The sequence below is a fragment of the Serinus canaria genome, chromosome 9 (genome assembly GCF_022539315.1).
Source record: "Serinus canaria isolate serCan28SL12 chromosome 9, serCan2020, whole genome shotgun sequence".
Taxonomy (NCBI): domain Eukaryota; kingdom Metazoa; phylum Chordata; class Aves; order Passeriformes; family Fringillidae; genus Serinus; species Serinus canaria.
This window is the reverse complement of record NC_066323.1, coordinates 20029292-20048786: the sequence shown is the minus strand read 5'-3', so window position 1 is coordinate 20048786 and position 19495 is coordinate 20029292.

The following is a 19495-nucleotide window of genomic DNA, read 5'->3' as shown; positions in this document are numbered from 1 at the left end:
ACTGTCCCATTTTTCCATACAGCTGTGGGAACACAGCAACATCTTTGCAAGTCCCTTCTTTAGGATGGCCTGAACAAATCAACTTTAACCAAAGAACTTTGGTTCAGGACAACTTCCAAATGGTTTTTTGAGCAGTGCATTATGATTTTGAGCCCTGCAGCCACCCAAAAATATGTGATGTGGGACTATAAGGTTGTATTATTGTATTTTCTCAAAGAATTCTCCATGCTGTGCATCAGCTTCTGGTTTTGGGGATGTGCCTTGGTGCAGGAATGTGTTGGGACAGGGTTCATTGTGGGGGTTAAATCAGCTCAGTCACTCTGTCACTCAAGGCGGGGCAGCCACCAGCTGCCATTGTTATCCCTGGGACACCTGGAAAACATCCCATCCTCTTCTGGTGGGTTGGGGATGGATCTGAGATGTCCCAGCCAGAACCTAATCCTGAGGAGTGAGGTTCTTGGAGCTATGGGGAAGGGGATGAAACAGCCCAGAGCAAACATTTGGTGAGCAGGTATGGACAAAAAAAACAGGGGAAAAAATCCCTTTGGAAGCTCCTGAGGCCTGGAGTGATGCAGAGCTGTGGTTAATGGCCACTCCCCGAGGTTTCCCCTCCCATGGAGCACAATTGATTGCAGCGAGATTACGATGCCATTAAAATTCACTCTGCCCATAAACCAATGCCGGGGAAAATGCTGACGTTTATAGCAGCTCCTACAAGAGACATATTTCAGGGCAAAGTGAGTCCTAATGCAGGAACTTTATTTAGGTAAAACAACATCCAGGGAAGGGGGGGGAGAGGAGGAGGAGAGGTGGTGGCGATTGCAGAGAATTTTATTTCTTTCAACTAATGGGTATAGGGATGCTAAATTTAAAAGACATTTTTAATAAATCTATTGGCCTTTGACAAAATCAATCCAAACCCCATAAACCAAGAAGTCACCCACTTGGTATTAATGAGGCTACATTTGCATTTATTTTTCCTTTACACTAGACAAACCATTAATTTCGTGTTTATGCTTCCTTTGAAGTCTGAATGCTTGGAGATAGATGGCCACATCAAGTCTCCTGCTGCTACATTAATATTTTGCTATAAATGATAAATTTGACCATTTTCTACAACACCCCTTTTTTCTTTAAGAAAGCTGAGAAAATGCGAGCAATAAGTCTTAAGCCCCTGAAAGCTTCGCTGTTTTTTTAAATACTCTGCAGTCATTGATTATTAAAGCAGTCATAGCTTTAACTTGGGCTTGCATTTGATGGCACCCAGCATTCTGCTGCTGTAAATTGAGAGATGTTCATTAACCAATCAGAGCTCCTTTTTTGTAAATCATCTTTCATTTGACCCATGGAAAAACTGGACACGGCCAAGTCACCGCTGCCTCACCCCCTCCCTGGCCTCTGAAGGCCCCTCCTCACATCTCTGGGTTGCTTCCATGCAAGTAAAGTACATCCTTGTGCTCCACCAGGACATCCAAGGTGCCTTTCCCCAGTTTTGCAGTAAGTTGCTTTTTTTTTTTTTTTTTTTGGTAGTTATTTTTTTCTTTCAGGATGTTCTATTACCCATACAGGACACCAGGAGCCTCCCAAAAACCCCAGCTCCTAGAAACAAAGGGAAAGGCCTTTGGAAAAACTTCCAGGATGATGGGCAGGAAGGAGATTAAGCTTCTGCAAGGATTCTTGGGAAGGTCTGTAATTTTCCAGAGCTTGGACTCTTCTCCCAAATCCCAGTCCCAGATCCAGAAAAGGGCACAAGTTTGGTGATGCTCCATGTGCCCCTGCTTGATGTGGGTCTCAGGATGGGTTTCATCAGCTCCATGTGAGGACTAAACCTCTCCCAGCTGGAGTGGGATGGCTGATATCCAAGAGAATTCCTGCAGCCAGTGCAGGGAGTTGTGTGGCAGCAGGGAAAGCTTGGGAATCCCAAAAACATTCCAGGTCCATGTTTTCCTGAGGAGCACAGAGTGACAGGCAGAGGTTAGATCTGGAAAACCCTAAGGATCCCAGATTCCCTAAGGACTCCTAGGCTGGTGTTCACATCTCAGAGATGTTACTGGGTACAGTTACCTGGGCTGGGGCACTGTGGGGGGATAAGCCCACTCAGGTGGGATTAGGGAAGGGGTGTCCATCCCTGTTCCTCCCAGCAGGTCAGACATTCTAATGAGACACTCCTAGGAACTGCTCCAGGATTGGCCAGCCCTTGCACAGAATCCCAGACCTTAAAGCCCACCCAGTCCCACCCCCTGCCATGGGCAGGGGCACCTCCCACTATCCCAGGTTGCTACAAGCTCTATCCAACCTGGCCTTGGACACTTCCAAGGATGGACCATCCTTGCATGAGTACCTTTGCAAGGACTCTAGGCTATCAGAACCTCAGCTGCCGAAAGAGAGATTTTCATGGTCCGTGTTTCTTGATTTAGGTGCCTAAATTCTTTCTTTTTACTCCCATTATCCACAGGCAGGGAGGTGGGATGGAAGAGGCAAATCTAGTGGGGCATCTCTGGGGTCCCAGCTGAGGCTGGAGCAAGCCCCAGTGTGAGCAGTATGTCTGCAGCAAGTTGGCTTTTGGTTCCCTTCCAAATTCCTCTGGCAGCACACCTCTGCTGCTGTGGGATGCAAACATTGCATGGGATGCAGGGATGTCCAGTGCTCTGCAGTGAGACTGGGGATTAAGGGCTTCTTCAGCTTCAGCCTCTTCCCCTTCCCACTAAATCTTTTATCTGGAGTCTGCCAGGTCTCCCGGCAGCTTTGGTGGAGGAGGATCTGAGCTGTGTTTTCCCCCTCTCCCAAATCCGAGCTGCTCTCTGCACACGCTCCCTAAACAAGAAGCAGGGCCCTGAGCATGAATTAGCAGATTAAACATCACTTTTTTTGTGGGTTGGTTTATTTTATTATTTTTTATGAAGCATCTTTTATAGCTATGCTGGGGTTAGATTTCATCTAACCCTTGTTTATTTTCTTTGCCAGCCGGAGTTTATGGAGGAGGGAAGGGATGTTATATCAATAGGGGAGTGGCTATTGACACTTGCTGCTATGAAGTGCCTTTATGTGCTTTCAAATGGCAGGATTATGCTCCGGATGGCTCCGTGCCGGAATTGTCTCCTGCTCCATTAACAGCTGAGAGATGGAGGCGTGAACTGAACGTGGGGGTCTGACATGAAGGAGGGTGAATATTGAACGGGTGAGTTGCACCCACTCTGGCTCTTTTCCCTCTTTTTTTTAATGAAGAAGAATTCCTGCTTCTGAGGATATGTTGAAATCCAGCCTTCTGGGATTCACACCTCCCTTCCAGCAAACCCTTGTGCAGCACAGTCCAGTGCATCCTTTGCTAAGGATTCCTGAGAAAACCTTGAGAACTGGTTTTTAGCAGTTCTAATTTCTCCTCATTCTCATTCAGCTATTTGGCATTCAGCTCCCGGTGTCTGGACTTGGAAGGTTCCCATGTCCAGGCTTCACACCAAACCAGTTTAATGAGAAAGACACTTAAAACAGCAATAACACCTGGATTCAGGTCATGGAAGGATGGGATGTTTCAGGAAGAATATGGAGCTCAGCAGAGTCTCCCAATTTGGGCAGCAGCTCTGCTGAACACAGTCCTAAGGCAAGCTTTGTGCCCATGGATCTCTCCCAGCATCCAAGATTTGAAGCTCTGTGTTCAGCCCTGCTCCAGCTGTTGTTGCCTGCTGTCCTGCCAGCTGCTCACACTCTGCAGGCAGAGGATGTCCTCTGGATACATCCATGGATTTTTGCCTTGCCCAACAAGTCTGAACATGCTAAAGATCAAGTGAATGTGGTTGGCACTTCCCGCCAATAATTAGAAATGAAAGCAAGCATGAAATAAATGTCTGGGTTATTCTCATGAAAAATTGAGACTCAAGCAGGGATTTCAGAAGCCAGGCTTCTGCCTTTCATTTCAGATTTTGGCCTCTTTTTTTGACTTTGAAAAAGAAGGAAAATATAAGTATAGTGTCTGGGAGCTGGGAACCTCTCCTGCCCCAGGCTTCTCACTGTCATTGATGTCTCCTCTCATGCCACAGGGATACCAGAGCAGGAAAAGAGCTGGATCTGGTGGAGAGTCTGGATCACTGGGGATCCTCCCCACCCCTTCCACATGCTCTGAGAAGGAAGGTTGAGTGAGGAGAAAATGTTTCCCTGTATCCCTTAATCTGCTTTTGAACAGAGCTGGGTTTGCAGCCCCAAGCCAAAGGAAACCTCCCAAGCCACAAGAACAAATGGAATAATAAAGCCCAGATAATTTAAATGGGGGTGGTTTTTAAGTGTTTTTCTGCTCCTTGGACCTGTTAACTTGTCCTACCCAGAGGCAGTTCATCTTGCTTGGAATAACCAACTTTGGATCACTAGTTTTCCCTCTGGTCATCGGCTCCTGCTCTGGTTCCTGTTGTGTTGATGAGAGAATAAAGTCACCAGCATCATCCTAGCTCGTTCCAGCTTGAATTCTCTGCCAGAGCTGGAGCTGGGCTGCTCAGAGGAGCAGCAGGCCCACACTGGTGGCCCCTGTCAGTCCTGATTATGCTTGTGCAGGGAGATGGAGAAGAGCCTCTTTCCTACAGAGACCAGAGAACCCCAGAATGGTTTTGGTTGGAAGGGACCCTCAAGGCCATCTCATTCCACACCTCTGCCACGGACAAGGACACCTTCCAGCAGAGAAGGCTGCTCAAATCCTCATGTAGATGATCCATGACCTGCAGGATGAGGCACTGGCAGACCACTCTACTCCAGATAATTCCGTGGAGTGGCAACATCAATCAATTCCCTTGTCATTACATGATTCATTATCAGACCTCAGGATCTGGGTTTTAGCTGCTCCGTGGGTCAGAGTCATCATTCCCTTATTCCTCGACAGATCAGGAGCAGTTTTTCCTGTTCCCATTGCCCCCTGGAGCTGACACCTTCTCAACCAAGGAATTTTAGGAACGGGGGAGCTATGAGTTGATCCAGAACAACATGAGTGTGCCCTGCTCCCACTGCAGATGGCACAGGGAGGGGAAGATCCCAGAGATCCCACATGCTGCAGGCTCGTTTTGCTCAGGGTTGGATCCCTACCCAAGAAAAGCCTCTTGAGGACTCTGGTGCTGCAAACCTTTTCCATCTCCTCATGAGAATGGTGACCTGGACTTCCCTCCTCCATCCCAGACAAATCCCATTGAGTCCCAGGGGTGAGTGAGCCAGAGCCACAGAGTCCTGCAGCTCTTCCTGCTGGAGGGGACAATGTTTGAAAGGATGTTCTGCCTGTCCTTTCAAACCAGAGCCAGAGGGTTGGGAAGGGAGGGAAATGGGGGAAAGGGGGAGAAAGGAAACACAAAAGCTGAGGCTTTGCTAGAAAGGGAACACAGCACTCCTCAGTCTAATATCTGCCCTTTATTCTGCATTACAATATCTGCAGACTTCCAGACTGGACACGATGCCGGAATCAAGGCTGAAATTACTTTTCAGCCATTCATTCATAACTGTTATGTTTAAAAAAAAAAAAAAAAAGAAGAAGAAGATGAAGAAGGAAGAAAAAAAGAGGGAGAGAGAAGGTGGGGGAAACAAAAGTAAATACAAAAAGAGAAATGTTAACATGTGTGGCACAGAATGTGTATGGCAGACAAAGCTCTGCTTGTTCTGCCACAAAGGCTTTGAAAAGCAGGTGTCATAGCAGCTGTACAAGGTTAAAGCACAGGGACCATTATGTACAAAATGAGGGAGTCTTTATCCACAGTCTGCTTCAGCTCTTAAGAATGTGCTTCCTATTGTGCCAGTGTTTGCTGGAAGGACTCCATCTACACAATGGAGAAATTTTTCATTCTCACCTTCCCCCCAACCTCCGTTCCACCATCCAAATCTACAGTTATGGATATAATACAGACCTCTGGCATTCAAGGTCCTCATTGCCCCACACTTCTGAAACAAAAGCTATTGTGCTGCACCATGAAAGGAGCCTGCGGCAGAATAAAGCCCTTCAGCAGAGGACCCTGAGAGAGTATTTGTGAGGCTCTCTCCAAAGTTAAAATCCTGGCGAAAACAAAACACTTCCAATTAAAAATGTTCCCTCACTTTGTTTTGTGTGGTTCTTTCCCTTTGCTCCCTCTCCCCCTCTCAGCGATGTCCAGAGAGATCCTTGTACAAAAAGGCAAGTGACCTGTCCTTGTTTTCGTTCTCAAAAGGAAAGATGGAACAGCAGGAATGCAGGGCTTGGGAGACAAACAGCATTATTAAAAGAATAAAGTTAGAAAACAGGCCAGGAAGCATCTTCTTCCCTGTGGACAGTGTGCTCTGAAATACAAGGTATGAGCTCAGCAATGACACACATTTTTTGGTATTAACAAAGGGGTAACAGGACTATCTCATTCCCACCTTCTCCATTTCCTTCCCCACAGCACATCCAGCATGCCTCAGGTGTCTCCTAGAGGGAGCAGGACAGATGGTCCCTATATTACCTGACTTGTCCCCTGGGCTTATCTTTGAGGCATAGCAGTGTCACAGGCATGGAGCTGGCTCCTGTTGCCTGTCCCCAACCCAGACCAACCCTACCAAAAATGAACACTCAACCAAACCCTGAAGGCAGCAGAGATCAGTGAGCACTTTGTTGTCACCCCCAGGAGATGCTACTGGGGCAAACCCAACCTGTTATTCCAGAAATAGTCACAGAATCCCACAATGGGCCAGGTTGAAAGGGACACAAATCTCACCTGGTGCCACCTCCCTGCTCTAGCAGGGCCATCTCAGACCACAGGGCACAGATTGTGTCCACAGAGGTCTGGAATATCTTCAGTGAGGGAGACTGCACGCCCACTCTGGGATCTGTTCAGTGCTTGGTCACTGCACAGGAAAGAGGTTCTTCCTCCTGTCCAGGTGGAACTTCCCAGGCATCAGTTTCCTATTGCCTCCTGTCTCTGGGCACTCAGAAGGTTGCACATATTTTCTCTCTTGATCTGCCACTCCCTTCTTTCCATGGGATGTGTCCCCATGTTTGTGGCATGGTTCTTACTGGCTTGCCACCCTTCCTGCGCTCTGGAAGCATTGGGGTGTAAGTGAGGAGGCAACACAAGGCTGGAATCTGCTGAGGCTGACTGAAATGAGGGGGACACCCTAGGAATACTGAGCTGGCAGGGAGTTGATGTCCTCAGGGTGGTGATTAAACCCCCCAGAGGATACAGTGAGGAGGAAACTCCTAGCTGTAAAGGGGGTGTGTGCAAGGGTGGTTGTGTGTTAGGCACCCAAGATCTGTGCCTCAAATTTCCCACATTTATCAGTATCTTTGGGATTGGAGAGAGCAAAACAGGGAAGGCAGAGACAATTTGAGCTTGATTTGTCCATAGCTGGCTGTTTTCAGTATGAATTTTGTATATAGTGAGTCTGGTGGGGTGTGGAGCCAGGCAAGGGAATCTTTGGCTCAGCAGCTCCTGCAGCCCATGGTGAGCACAACTTGGTGTAAATAATGTCCCTTTGAGAGCACTGCCTGGCCTGTGACACCAACCCCAGCCAGACTGTGCAGCCAGGATGCTGAGTGGGACTTGCATGGGTAAGGATGAGGAATTAAGGCCCAGGACCCCTTGCACTCCAGCAGGTGACAAAGGCTGAAGTTGCTCTTCCATCCTTGGGCACTTGGGTGGGAGCTCAGGTGCCAGCTAGGAGTACCCAGGTAAGGATCGCCCTCTGGCTCCTCTCCAGTGTCCCCCAATCCCTGATGGGCTCCCCTGCTGTAGGAATGTCTTTTCCAGCAGCACCAAGGTTTTTGCACTGCCTGGGACATGTGTGACCAGGTGCTGGTGTGACACGCTGGTTGTTGAGCTCTGTGCATGCACAGCCTTGGTGGCATCTACCTGGGTGTGATTCAAGTTATAAATGCCAGGAGTTAAGGACAGGGACCAGGATGGAAAACCAGAAAGGCTGTGTGGACAGTGGCCCTCCATAACCAGGATGGCCATAGAATCCCAGCATGGTTTGAGTTGGAAGAGACCTTAAAGCTCATCCAGTCCCACCCCCTGCCATGGGCAGGGACATCTTCCACTATCTCAGGTTGTTCCAAGTCCTATCTAACCTGGCCTTGGACATTCCACGGATCCAGAGGCAGGCACAGCTTCTCTGGGCACCCTGTGCCAGGGCCCCCCCAACCTCACGAGGAGGAATCTCTTCCTAGATACTTACCAGCTTCTCTCGACACTTTGCCATCAAATGAGTTATAAAACTCTCTGAGGAACCTTGTTCCCAAACTGTGAGAAGCATTTGAGCCTCTCTCTGTGTGCTCCTGAATGTTTTATTTATTTTGTATTTTAATCACCTGGGTGCTTTTTGAACCCTGCTTTTAGGGAGCTGTTGCTGTCACTGTACCTTTATCAGGTCTATTCCCAGCTGGACTTTCCTCTGGCACTGGTGTTAGCACCCCACCCTTTCCAGTGCAGTGACAGTGACACTGTGATCCTGGAGGAGTTAATCCCAGATGACAGCTGGACCATTTCCATGAGCCCAAGAGGGAATTAATGCCAGGTGTGGGGGAAAGCTGGACATTATGGCTTGGCTTCTGGATACAGAGGTGTTTCGAGTATGAAACCCAAGACTTGGGCCACTGAGGCAGAGTGACAACAACTGCAGTGCCAGTTCCTTTTTTGTGACACAGTCATCTCCATTTCAAGGGGCACAAATGTCCCCTAGAACGCAGAACCAGTAGCAAATAGCTCATGAACAGTTTTTCTGCTTCTTGGCATTCTCACCTTCCTCAGCAGAGACTTGGATTCACAGTTCTTGTGTGGTTTGTGGGCAGAGGGAGAAATGGAGCTGGGAAAGCAGCTGATGTCAAGAAATGAGCTAATGAAGGGAGATCACAAAGTGTGCAACCCCAGACGCTTCTATCTTTCTCTCCAGTTACCTTGGTAACTGGGTAGTGATATGATGTTGCTTGGTTTTGTATCCTGCAAGTAAAAGAAGCTCAAAGTACCCACCACTGGCAAAAATATTGGGAAGATATCACATTCATCTACAAAACAACAATTAAGTTGTGGCCTTGCTAGTTGCTGTACAGAAGGGGGGATGTATCTCCCCCAAAGCCTGGATGAAATGACTTCTCTTTTCCTATGAGCCAGCAATTTAGTGCAGCTTTTGATGGGATTTCTCAGGGCCAAATCAAAGGGATCACCCCAGGACAACTCTTTTCAGGGACATGGCTCACTGAAGCTCTACATCCTTTCCTCTGTAGGCCTTTCTGCTGATGATAATGTTGGTTAAAGGCAGATATGGGCTCCTGGTGAACAGAAATGGGCTTAGACTACGTGTGATGGACTTTCTGAAGGGGGATGTGGAAAACCCAGCAGCTCCCAGGGGTGTGGAGACACCTCTGACATGAGGAATGACATTTGGTGTCAACAGTGGGGCTGGGCAGGGGTGCCCCCAGTGACCTCTGTGGGCAAGGGGCTGGACTCACTGCAGCTGCCAGGAGTTCATTCTTTCCTCCAGTTCTCAAATACTGAGGCATTTATTCTCTCCAAGGGGGTCAGCAATGCTGCTACATCCCAGTAACTTTCATCAACACTCCTCCAGCTCTGCTCAGCCTCACTGGGTGGGATGGTTTGGAGTGGTCACAATGGAAATGGACTTTTTTCCAGCTACTCTGCCTGACCAAGCAGCAGCTCTTGCTGCTGTATTCCCCTTTTCCAGCCTCATTTGTGGTCCTCAGCCTTGAGGTCTGGAGTGTCACCGAGGCGTGTCCAGAGCATGATGCTCTCACACAGTCTGGAGAAGTCCATGGTCTGCTTCCCACTGCTTTGCTCCTCCTGATCCAAGCATTTCCTTGGTCTCCTTATAAAACCTGCAGCAAATTGTGGAAACGAAATTATCTCTGTAACAACTTGAACAGGAAAAGGAGGTGAGAAAAACAGTTCAAAGGGGAAAGATTCACCCAGGAGTGGAGGAAGCAGCACTCCTCTGCTGAGGGGGAAAAATGCCCATATAACTTCTGAATATTCTGAACATCATCTCCTTCCCAGCCTCTGCACCTGCAGGCATTGAAATGGGAAGGAAAAAGTTAGGCTGGGAATCTTGTCAGCTCTGGATGTAAAATGTCAATAGCCAGAATTTCACAGGCAAACCCAAAGCCTCTGGGGAAATGGGAATGGTATCCCTGCACCAGTCTCTTGCCATTCCAATGCTTCCTGTGCAGTTTTGCAAATCCCTGGGAGTGGGACCTGGAGACTTGGACACTCAGCCAGAGGGAAGTGGTTGGTTTTAAAAGAAAATGTCATGGAGAAGGCAGGACTGGATCCAGGGAGCTGTCTTCTTCTGCATCCAGGTGGAACATCAGAGGCCCCAGTGGGGCTGCTGAAGGTCTGTAACTAAAAATTCCAAACCTGGCTTCAGGAAAAGCACATGGCTTGCTTTTGGCAATGCTGTAAAGAAGTTGATTTGATTAAAAAATCAAATAGACCACATTTCAGGCTGGATATTTATTTAGAGACTGGCCATGGCTTTAAACAGGCAGAGAATAGGGTAAGATTTGACATTAGGAAATTCTTCTCTGTGAGGGTGGTGAGGCCCTGGCCCAGGGTGCCCAGAGAAGCTGTGGCTGACCCTGGATCCCTGGAAGTGTCCAAGGCCAGGATGGATGGAGCTTGGAGCAACTTGGGATAGTGGAAGGTGTCCCTGCCCATGGCAGGGGGTGGGACTGGATGGGCTTTAAGGTGCCTTTTAACCAAATCATTGCATGATTCCATGATCATGGGATATCTGTATGCATAATTTACATATTTTTTCTTTTACCAAACACTGACAGTTGATCAAGGTCTCCAAAACATGGAAATTAAAAAAAAAAAAAGTAGAACAGTTATAGTGCTATGGTTACCAACCTTATTTGCCTGCATAAATCCTTAATATTTGCCTTTTAAAGGCAAAACTGAATTGCTATTACAGAGAGAGCAGGCAGGGAGACAGGGCAGAGGCAGCAGCAGCGATTTGAAGTCTGTGAAATCCCTGCACTCCTGGCACAGCCCCAGCCACTCCTGCGTGGTGAAGCACACGGAAAATGCAGATCAGACATGGATGGAGTGGTCCCTGCCACGGCTGGAGGGTGTTTTCCTTCCCCAGTGCCTGGCTGTGCGTTCAGGGCTGCCCAGCCCACGGCCACTGGCGACAGCTCAGCCTGACAAGTCAATAAAAAGGAGGGAAGAGGGAGAAGAGCAACAAGGCACCTGAAATGGGCTGGAAAGCCTAAGTATGTAAAGCTTGGCTAAGCAGAGTTTGAGGGGAGGGAGCAGTGATGAGGAGGAGGAGGAAGGTGGACGAGCAGCCTTTTCAGAAATATATTTATTTTTTAATCAGTGCTCGGTGGTTGTGCAGTGTCTCAGAAGAAGCGGCGGAGTTCTCCCACCAATTAACCCCAGCCCTGCGCTGTGCCCTCAGGGGTGCCCGGCTCTGTGGGCACCTTTATCTTTGTACCATCTTCTCCAAACGCCAGAGCAGGGGTCTGGCTGAAAAGCCGCAGAAATTTCCTCCAGACAATAAAATGATTCAATTTACTGCCCGAAATAGAGGGAGTCCATCAGGCAGGGTGAGGAAGCCGGCGGGCGCTGCATCGCTGAGTTTCTGCTGCCATCCTGTGGCAGCGCCGCCGCCCTTGTTTCATCTGAGAGGTTTTTTGCATGGAGGAAGAACCAAAAATCACAGAATCATGGAATGTCCTGGGAGGGAAGACACCCACAAGGGCCACATGTCCCTCTTGTCCCCCTCTTGTCCCCCTCTTGTCCCTCTTGGCCTGCCCTTAGGCCTGCCCTTAGGCCTGCCCTTAGGCCTGCTCTTAGGCCTGTTCTTAGGGCTGGGGCTGCTGCTGGTGCCTCCCTGCCTCATGCACTCAAACACTTGGTGTTTTTACCCTACCAAACTGGTGGTTTTGCAAAAATCTTTTGTTGGGGAGGTTCCCCCCTGAGTTTGCAGGGTTAATCTGTGCTCTCTTCTCCACTGTAAAACGTCCTTTTTCCCCCGCCTTGGCTCAGTGTGTCCCCATCACTCCTGCAAATCATGAAACCTCCACAGATTGTGCAATTCCCATCGAGACAAAATAATTTTAAATCTTCGTGTATTCAGGTCACAGCCCAGAGGTCTCTTTTATTGGGATCAGTTTAGAGCCAGCACCTGCCAGACATCCCATGCAGGGTCAGGCAGCTCCCACAGTGACACAGTGACAAAGTAAGAGGCTCTGGTCACATCCCATCCTCAGGGTCTGCAGGATCTCCTCCTTTTCAGGGGAAAATTAATTCCTCAAATATTTGTGCATTGCTTTGTAAACACAGAACCCTGGAAACACTCTGGATATGGCCAGTGACAATATTTACAGGGCTTTTTTGTCAAAGTGATCCCTGCAGGAGAAATGTCGTCAATACTTTGGATGTCAAGGTTTTTAGTAGTTCCACCACTTGAAACGAGAATGTAGAAGAAAAATAGGAAAATAGGGAGAAAATAATAGCAAAACCCAGGAAGGACTCTGGAGTTTTACCCTGGTTTGCCCAGTGAAGAGGAGAAGGTACCTGGGAGGAGAACAGGATGCAGAAATCTTGAACTTTCTATCTGAGGAGAGAAGTTTGTCCAATACAAATAAAATTATTTGACATTCCTGTGTTGTTGTTGTTGTTGTTTTTCTGGAAAATCAACACAGGGTGTGTAATAAACACCCTAAGGCTCTGAAATGGGGGTTCAGCCAGTCTTGCATTAAGGGGATTGCACAGGCACATCTCCTCTCTGGAATTATGTGCCAGCCCCACTTTGGTGGACTTTCCAGAGAAGTTTACCCAAAAAACTGAGTTGAGGAATTTTATAAACAGAAAATCGAGCATTTAAAAAAAAATAATATATATAAAGGATACCTGCTTTTCTTGAAGGAGCAACAGTCAGCAGCAAAGGGTACAGACTGGACAAAAACAAGGGGAAAATGGATTTTTCTACAGTGAAACTACACTTTCCTTTGTGAATTTCTTTTCTACCTTCACAGAACATCAATGGATGCTTTTAGTAACAAAAAAAAAAAAATTACTAATTATTTAAAAATGAAAATATGCAATGCAAAGGATCTGCAGGCACAAAACCTGATGGGCTGGGGACTTCTTCCTGGATGAGGACTTTTCCTTCTCTTGCAGCACAAGCATGGAATTCCTGGCCTGTGGAGAAAGCTGACCTAGAGAGGGAAAATAAATCCTGACTCAGTCAGGGGATGGTGGAAGAGCTGATTGCTGGCCTCTTGTCCCCAGTGGACTTTGCTGGAGCCTTGCAGGGCCATCCACCCTCATTCCTCATATGCTGCATCTTCCCTCTTTTATTCATCCTAAAATCTGACTCATGGAAACTCTTCCTTGTTTGTTTTTCCCTCTATGCAGAGCCCTGTAAAACTGCCTGAAAGGCACCTTGAGAGGCCTTCAGTCTGGGCCACATAGGTTTTCTTGGGAGTAAGAAGGAAGCACAAGAAAATAATAATAATAATAGGATGATTTAGAGGACTGCCCATGCTCTTTCTGGCCCCCAGTGCAGGAGAGTCTTGCCAGGGTAAATTTTGTCTTTCCAAAGCAACTGGAGACACACAATTGTTCACTTCAATGCCAGGCTTTAGGGCCTGGGAAAGCTGAGGGCTGTATTATGTGCAAGCACAATTCCTGAATTTCCAGGGGGAATCTGTTGGTGTGAAAGCAATGAGAAGGAAACAAAGGCTCGGAGAGGAAAGGCTGGGAATTCTGTTTGTGACAGATGTGCCTGAGCCTTTCGATTCTGGCCACAAAGCCTGACACAGGAATTTGCCATCTGTTTGGGCTTTGGATGGTAAAAATCACCCTCCTCCCTCCCCCCACACTGATCTGCTGCTGTTGGAGCAGGTTTAACATGGATTTCTGTGTGTAAGAATGATGGGATTGGCTTGTGATGGCATTCCAGTAGGTCACCTCGTGCCTGTGGCATTCCAGGGGTGGGATGGAGCTGCAGGGGTTGTTGCTGCTCCTCTGGGGAGCTCTTGGCTGAGCAGGAACACTGATCCAGGTTGGGATCTTGAAGACAGGTGAGAGGATCTGGGATGTCACTGTGCTCAATCTGGTTTCCCTCTGGGAATCACCTCCCAGGGAATCTCTTCAGACTTCTTGCTTTGGTGGGAATCCATGCTCCAAAGGGAGATTTGGGAGCAGAGAAGGTTTTCCAAGAAGGCTGAAGATTAGGATTTGGTCCTGGGATGGCTCAAGTGGATTTGAGCTCAGAGATGGCTGATGGGGGTCAAGTGGTGGTTTTTTGGTGGTGGCCAAGAGGTTGAAAAACACTGTGGTTTTGGGAAATCCTGGAGAAGCAGAGCACCAGGACACGTGGATGAGCACGACACAGAATTGTGTCTCCTGTGAGCAGTGGGGAAAATAATTTTGTATCCTGGAAACCACTGAATGGCAACCTCATCCCTGTGATAAGCTGATCTCAGTTCAGTCTTAGTTCTCTTCCTGCCTTGGATGTGGCAGCCAGAACTCTCCAGCTCTGGACTCCCTGCAGCCTCTGTGCTTCCAGAGCTTTCCAACATCCACTTCCAGACCATGGGATTGAAAAACCATTTGTGATTTCTTCAATACATAGAAGCTGAAAAACATCAGTGCTCTGTTGCCCAAAACTGTGTTGATCTGATTTGTTAGGTGACCACTGCACATCAAATTTATATAGTTTAGTTTATATAATATGTATTTATTTATTTTATTTAGTTCTTCCTGTCTACCTCTCACAAACAGAAAACTCTTCTATGGCTTGTTTCCAGTATGAAAATTAATGAAGATGGCAGGATTCAGTACATCAAAATGCCTTGGGATGTTTGAGGAGCAGCATGACACCTCTGAAGTCCTTTTGTGTGTAAAATGGGACTTTTCCAGGAAAGTCCTCCTTCACTGAAGTCAATGAAGTCTGAGTGTCTCACAACAAGATTCTGTAGCTTCTTTCTGTGCTTGACTTTTAACCTCAGCCTCTGCTTTTCTTGGCTTTTAAGTAATTAAATATTCACCCTCAGTGGTTTATCAGCACAAGAGGGTTTGTAGCAAAGGACAGCAATAACAATAATTATAACCAGTGCAGACTGGATGGGGTTGAAATTGTGTTACAAATACAAGAGTAGTGAATATGATTTATGGAGTGACATGATAGTATCATCAGATGGTTTGGGATAAAAGGGACCTTAAACAGCCTTTTGTTCTTCACCACCTGCACTAAGCACCTTGCACTAGACCAGGTTGCTCCAAGCCCCATCGAACCTGGCCTGGAACACTTCCAGTGATGAAGGGATAACTCCTGTGTCACCCAGAAGTGTGACAACAAAAGTGGTATTTGCATACAAATGTGGGAGGAGAAATGACATAGAGTGATCAATAAATAATTTCAGGTGGAAAACTCCTGTCCATCCAAACCCAGGAAGGAAAGGAAACGAGGCTGGCTGGCAGCAAGAGCATCCATTTGGACAAGGAGGTTCCAGAATGGAATGGAAAAGCCCTGTGTGGTTGTAGGAGCTTGTCCCTGGGACTATCCCCCCCATGCTCCATCAAGGATACTGGCACTGTTTGGGTCACACCACTCTTGTTGCCACTCAGAGCCACGAAGTTAAAGCTAAATACACACATGAGTTTGGGCAGTACTTCCATTCTTCCTTGGCAAGTGCTGCTTCAGGGGATCTGCTGCTCAGGGATGTACTTAATTGCAGTTAATTGCATGGGTGTTTACCTTGTAATGGTGTCAGTGACACAAGGTCCTGGATCTGCAGCCTGCTCCTTGTTCTTTCTTGCCAGGCTTTAGGCTTTGCTTGTAGATGTCTCTGTCTGGGTTGTCTCTCTCCAGGGACTTGATTTATTCCCAAATCTTCTGTTCCCACACACCAGCAGACCTTGGAACAACCTGCCCAGAGTAGCTGTGGCTGCCTCATCCCTGGAAGTGTCCAGGGCCGGATTGGAGGGGCTTGGAGCAACCTGGGATAGTGGAAAGTGCCCCTGGGCATGGCAGAGGATGGATCTGGACGGGCTTCTTCCAACCCAAATCATTCTGTGATTCCATGATGCAGAGAAGACACATCATTGGCCAAAGCCCTCCCAACTTGGTCTGTGCATGTGTCCAGGTGCCAGTTCTGGGTGCTGCAGCCCCTGCAGAATGCACCTGAGCTGGGTACCCTTCAGCAGGGGGCAGTTTTAAGTCTCTGGTAGAAACATGAAAGGCTGCAGAGTTCAGTTGAGGTTGGATAGAAAAAGGGCTTTCCCTAAATCTTTCCCAAAACCTCTGGTGTGGCTCCTCCTTAATGCAAACCAGGGAAACAACCAGTGATTCATGATTCTGCAGAGCTTTTTGTGGTGGACAAAAGCTCCTCATGCCCACACATTTCCCCCAGCTCCTCCTGGGGATAGGCAGGGGAGAAGCAGTTGAGAGATTGTGTGAAGCTCACCCTTTCTGAGAAGCTGCTCATGCTTGGACTTGTCCAAAGAGCTGTTGTGGTGGAGCTCATGAGCTTGTGCAGGGAAAGTGCTGCTTGTAGCTCCTTGAAGACCCTGAGAGCAGGAAGCTGTGGGTGTTCTTGTGATGTGTTGGGACAAGCAGGGTGACACTGGTGCCTGGGCCCTCCTGTCTAACCCTGCCCCTCTGAGTCACCCCCTCCACCCAGCCCTCCCTGCAGAACTGCAAAATATCCTCTCCCTCTAAATTTCTTGGTGTGCCCAGCATTTCTGAGACAAAGCTGGTTGTGCCATTCCGTGTTGGAGGTCACATCACACAGGAAGGAGTGTCTTTTTGGTGTGGTCTGACTCTTGTATGGCAGCTGTCTCTCTCACCTCATGACTGACACTGTCAGGTCAAACTTGGTGACTGGAGCCATGGCCTAGTAATGCTATTAGAGCTCTTCAACCTCATGTAGCTAGTGAAAATAATAAATAATTCTGGGGGGGGGCATGTTGCTAGAAAAAAGAAAATCACAGGAAAGTACATTTTGACTGGACCACAAGATTTGATCTGAATCTCTCCTCTCCTCTCCTCTCCTCTCCTCTCCTCTCATCTCCTCTCGCTCTCTCCCTCGCCTCGTCCGCTCCTCTCCTCTCCGCTCCTGCAGAGTCCTCTCCTCTCCTCTCCTCTCCTCGCCTCTCCTCTCCTCTGCCTCTCCTCTCCTCTCCTCTCCTCTCCTCTCCTCTCCTCTCCTCTCCTCTCCTCGTCCTCTCCTCTCCTCTCCTCGCCTCTCCTCTCCTCTCCTCTCCTCTCCTCTCCTCTCCTCTCCTCTCCTCTCCTCTCCTCTCCTCTCCTCTCCTCTCCTCTCCTCTCCTCTCACCTCTTCCTGTTCATGTAAGCACAGTTAGAAATAGAAATGCCATTTTGAAATGAAAACTAGAGAGAGTTCTTTTTGGCCTAATTTCTTATGAAGATCTTGGCTTTTCTCTTCTCAGATGTTTAAAAGCAGGCTAGGCAGAGACTTCTCCTGAGCTCATCTGCTGCCACACTCCTCCAAGTTTTGTGTTTTCCAGGGGTTTTTGCTCTTTTTGAAAGCCCCAGACAAACTGAGAACCCTCCAGCTCCCCAAATCTTTTATAAATAACTTTTACAACACCACTTTGCCCTGAGAGTGGTTAAGCCACCGTTTCAGGTGGGTTTACCTGATTCAGGGGCATTTGAGGCTTGTGGAGCTTTCCAAGCTCGTTTTTCCTGACCTGTGGGAGGTGCTGTGCCTGTCAGTTTATCTCCTTGGCCACGCAGGAGTTCAGGAGGCCAGGAAGGAAGGATGGAAACAAAGGTGTTATTCCCATGTTACTTGGGTCTCAATGGCCAGAAGAGATGCAAGAGTCTTCTGGCACGGTGGCACTTTTTCCTATTTAAAAAAAAAAAAAAAAAAAAAAAAAAAAAAAAAAAAAAAGGAAAAAGGACTTTAATTGAAGCCTGCAATGTTGTATAAATGGAAGATCTAAGTTTTAATTGAAAAATAATTATAACCACTTAATCATTTTAAATGAGGGCTGTAATTGCAGTCAGTTCATAATAGCCAAATACAGACACTTAGATTCCTGCAATAAAGCAGGGATGGTACAGCTTGATTTGCTAATAGCTCTTCCACTTCTCTCCTCTTTTGTCTCAAAGATTAATTCAGGCAAGGGCTATTAGTGCCGTTAATTGGTTCTGCAATTTAGACCTTGTGCTTGTGAATGAGTGACTGATGCAGACCCATCAGCCAATAATGTGAACACTTTGTCAATGTGTTCCTCATTGTCCGGCTCCGCAGAACTCCCCCGGCAGCTCCTCCGCCACCCAACCCCGGCTCCCCGGAGGGATCAGGAAGAGCAGGGCTCCTCCGGGGTGAGGGATTCACTTAGCTTTAGATAGGTCACCCAGATGTCTTTGAAAGCACGGCTGGCTTATGAATAAAATAATTAGGCAGTCCAGGCGTCCTCCTTGGCAGGGACAAATCCCATATTCAAGAGAAATCTTCTCCACTGTGCTGGAAGCAGGTTCAGTGGGGTTGTGAAGGTGGTGAGGAGATGTATTAGAGGGAGAGTGGACCCCGCAGGTGGGAAGGGGCTGATGGCTCCAGGCAGCACCTCGGGAGGGGTCCCCTTCCCACGGGCAGCAGCAAGGCTAAAGTGAGGCAAATCACTTAAATCCCAGAGAACAGCACAAACTCTACTTTTTAACAGGCGTAATTTCCAACTTAAGCAGTCACAGCATTGGTGATGGACAGTGGGCACAGCTGGAGGGACTTTTGGTCTCACTCTTCAGAAAAACACCCAGGGAAGGCTTTGTCCTTGCTGTGTCCCTGTCCTGTGAGATAACTGAGATGAGTTACACAGGTCACATCAAGCTTAGGTGGTTGAAGGAGTTTAGTCCTTGGCTATTTTCACTGTGAGATCCTCCCAGAGGAGAAAACTGTCCTTTTTGTTAAAGTTAGGAAATTTTTGGTTGGGAACCCTGCTGCTCACACACCGAGACCCTACAATTCTGGCTGCTGTACACTGGCACATTTTAATTTAAATGGGTGATAATTTGGACAAAATTTGTCCCTTTACAGGTATCTTGTACTCCCCACTCAGGTATCGATGTGTACCAGGTGAAGATGTTTTTTCCAGACCTTCCAAGTTGATTGAATGGAAGGTGAATTTATCCTTTGAGTTAATGCATTGAACACAGTTGTTGGCTGCCATGACTCTTTTCCGTCTCCAGGCGATCCCGGTGGTGACAAACACAGGGTGTGTTTGTGCTCTGGACTCAGGCTCTATATTTAGCTACGTGATACTGGGAAAGCTTTCCGTGATTAATTTCTGTTGACCGATACCGAAAGTAGTGAACAGCCCCAATATGGAGTGAGTGAGGTGTGGCACCAGGACTGGTGTCACTGGGACCAAAAAATATCTGGGAGAGTAAGCTGGTTGTGAAAGCACGTGAATCACCCATCCTGTTCTTTTGGGGAAAAAAAGAGAAAATGGGGTAATGTTTCATTTAAACCTAAGGACTGTTTGGAGCTGTCTTTTCCCTGGTTGGTGTTTAATATTGGGCATTAATT